The following is a 4,018-nucleotide window of genomic DNA, read 5'->3' as shown; positions in this document are numbered from 1 at the left end:
TCCCCATTCCCAATATAGACCTCTGACATTTTGGCTTGATTGTGTTTGATTGTGACATGGTGTTTCAATCATTTTTTTTATGTTCATGATATTATTTACTCATTCTAAAGAATTGTTTTATTGAATTTACTACTTGCCTTATTTGCGTAACTGAAATGGACCGACTCTTATTTTCAGACTGTGAGTTCCACAAGAACAGGGATTCCTTCCTATACTCAAAAATTGTGGCAGGACCCGAAATGTAAGTTGTTTTTCTGGTTGCTGTTGTTGTCAGTTCAGTACTGCACACGTTTGTTTAGCAGCAGACCCACATGTTTTATGTCTACAATATACTCTATATTTTAAATATAAATGTGGTAAATGTGGGAAAACAGTATATACAATAAACAGTATATCAATGTAATGTTTTATATTCGTCAGTTGGCAGATCTTGGCAGGTAATGTGCAGATCTTAAAAGGCGCGTTTCTTTCTGGGGATATACACTTTAACCCTCTAATATACATATTCAGCATGAAGTGAATGTACAGATTTACCAGGAATTTTCTATAATCACTGTTTTCCTACTTCTATCATAACATATAATTTGTCACATTTGTTACAATTTGTTTACATTTGTCCTAAAAGATGTTATAATTAATTATGGTAATTTTTCTCAATCATTTTCATTCATCATTTTTTCAGTTTTCTTCATTTTAGCCATTGGTTGTTTTTCAGGGAAAAGGGGAAGTGAAGGTCAAATGGGTACGATACATCAAAGCCTGTGTCTAACTTTTCCATGAAGGTCAGCTGTATGAGAAGATGCAGGATTTAAGGTAAGGTCACTCTGGAGAATAGAATTACTGGGGAGGTCTGGTAATGTTATTTTTAACATTGTAAATCTGTGATCTGTGCAGATCAAGGTAATTAGTGATTATTACAGGGTGCAGATACATACAGTCTTTGAGGTACCCCTGGTTACTGGTTCTGACCTTCTAGCAAAACTTCATTGGAGCTCATGTGTTAGGAAGATTATGTGAAAATAAGAAGGCCAAATAACGCAATATATAGCAATGTAATGAGATAAAATGAACATTGACCATAATTTCTAATTACATTAGTTTGCTGTTCACATGTTCCTATAGTGCATGTGTCTATCCATGGAAAAGTGATTTATGATGTCTTGATACGGAAGCAATTCATTTACCTGTTTTCCATGTGGTGAGATTCGTGGATAAAACAGGACGATCTGACCTGAAACAATTAATACTGTACATTACTCTACTGTAATACTGTTTTTTATTCTTGTATTCAATAAACTGACATCCAGAGCAGCTGTACACTTCATTCAGGTTTGTAAATGACTTCCTACAGAGAAGTAAATACAAATATCAGCACTGATCACCCCCAGTGGAAATTATGCATGCCAGTGTATTGAAAGAATATACAGTACATTTAATACACTAATGCTCTCCAGTGTATAGTTCACTTTCTAGTATGTGTTAAATGAAGAATTTCATTCAACACTTATTTTCCTAATACATAAAAAAGGTTGCCTTACACTATCTTATTTTTAAGGAAAGATTTGCTGGTTGGAATATGTTTGTAACAAAACACTGCCGTGTTATCGCCCGTCATTTCTTAAAAACTGCTTCAACTGTCATATCACAGTCATCTTCAGACATGGACGTGTAAAACTGACACTGTACAAACAGGGTTATTGGTACTATCATATGATGCAAACCTGATCGTAAAGGACTGTTATGGAGGATTGGGGGAGGGGCCAAAGTAAAAGTCATATGAAGTCAACGTAGCAGCATATTGTATGGCACAGACCCACCAACTTTTTTGAGTCATATCATGTTAATTTCTAAAGATATGTGTGCAAAACTTAAGCTGTACACAGAAATGTATTGGCCCAACAATATACTACAGTCTTGATCATTTAGGACAATCTTGTCAGCCTGGGGAAGGAGATACACTGGCTATAAATGGCCATATTCAGTATATGGGAAAATATTTTATGAAATACTGTATTTGGAGAATATTTGGTGTATACTGGTCCAAGTTCAAAAAACTCTGACTGTGTATAAGTCAAACATTAATATCTTGAACACATTTGCCGACTAAATACCCCTCAGAATATGTTTGACTGATTCTATTCAGCTTGGTCATAAAAACAGTAAAATACACCTGAGAGAGCCCTGGCTTGGAGCAATATGAAAATTAAACTTTGTAATAGGGTAACAATTAAGACATCATTGGAAAGGTCTTGACCTAGAGAGTAATATATGTCAGTGTGAAAATTGTAGGCAGTTCCTGCTCCTCAGGGGTGACCTTTGAACCTTGACCCTAAGACAGGTTTGAAGGCTTACAGGCAGCGCCGGCCTGTGGCAGTATAGGCGAATGCTAGGGGCGCCGTCATACATAGGGGGCGCCGCAAATGGGAGAAGAAAAAAAAATGTTTAACTTTTACTATTTACTTATACTATTACGTCTATTATTTTGAAATATTACATAAGCCCACACAACAACATAACTATATACAAAAGCCTATTAAATAATGGCGAGGCCTCTTTTTTCTTGGTTCCTGCCGCCCCCACGACCCACCTCCCTGGCTTCTCTGGGGAGGATGGGGAAAGTTATCGGACGTGACCCCAAAAAAGACAAAAACATGAAAAATATATGATTTCACCCTCTTACCAATTAGAAAGATAACATCTGACAACAGGTGTGATTCAGGCAACCATAAGCTTGCAAGGGTCTTGGTCACAACCTGACATAAAAGAGAAAACACATCAGAACTACAAAACATATGGCACAGCGTCCTACTGTGTGTTGCCCTGCTGTATAAATTGTAGTTCTTGTATCGTTCTTCCGCTTTAGGGTTAGGGTTGTGACATTTGGGTTTGGAAAACATCTATCCACAATTTTTTCAACAGAATTATATTATCCTCTTATATATATTGTGAGAAAAATTATGTTATAAAACCACATACATTTATTATTGGTATTTTAGACGTGATTAACCATGTCTCATCAGTAACATGAATTAACTTTTTTGTATCCTCCTGACAAAATTCTAGTACTTGTTTGATCTTCTTTGATCTGCTTAAAACCTTATACTCCATCTCGTGCTCTCTATTCCCAGAATTTAAGGCTCCTGTCTGTTCCCAGAGTTGAAAAGACGTCTGCTGGCTGCAGAGCCTTTTCCTATCGGGGTCCCTCTGCTCTGGAACAACCTCCCTGCTGATATCTGTCTGACTCCATTCAGACTTTCAAATGTAAACTTAAAACGTACTTTTATGCCTTAACTTTCAGTTAGCTTCTTATTCTTTTCTTGCCATCCTACCACCAGCGGGGTGGGGGTGGGGGGGCTCAGTCTCAATAAATCAGTAAACTCAGCACAGTATAGTCCAGTCCTGCCGATGACACTCTTACTTCATGAATATAAAAAATCATGCAGAAAGGATCAGATCAGATCAGATCAGATCATTTACTCCAAATGGGGCACCTGCGCTGTAAGCAAGGGTGGATTTCTGAATTGGCCTCTTCGTCACAGGCCAATTGCCCCATTCAGGTAAAAGATACAAAATGACCACATGTGAAAAATGATCCCAAAGAGACACAAAACAACCACAGAGAGACACAAAACAACCACAGTCAGTGATTCTAATATAACTGATATTTATTTCAGCTATTCGCATTTTTAATCAACATCTGTGTTGATAATAAAGGCTTGGTGATATTCCCTACAAAGCCTCAGGTGGATGCTGCTATGGTGACAAGTTTTGCAGTAAACCTCCATCAGCAGCAGAGGATAAACTTAAGTTTGATGGCTTAAATAGACCAGTAAATTACTGAAAACCACAGAAAGAACAGCACCACTGAAGCGTCTACCTGGAGGTTTTTCTAGATCAATGAACAAAGTTGATTCAAGTTTGTTTTTAGGTTTGGTTTAGGGAGTAGGTAAAGGATGGGGGAGAAAGGGGTAGGGGTAGATTAAGGGAAAAGGGGGAGTTCGATGCTTTGTCATTTAAA

Source organism: Seriola lalandi, unplaced genomic scaffold (assembly GCF_002814215.2).
Source record: "Seriola lalandi dorsalis isolate HSWRI2012SDOR001 ecotype SW California unplaced genomic scaffold, Sedor1 jcf7180002054795, whole genome shotgun sequence".
Classification (NCBI taxonomy): domain Eukaryota; kingdom Metazoa; phylum Chordata; class Actinopteri; order Carangiformes; family Carangidae; genus Seriola; species Seriola lalandi.
Note: the sequence above shows the minus strand (reverse complement) of the source record.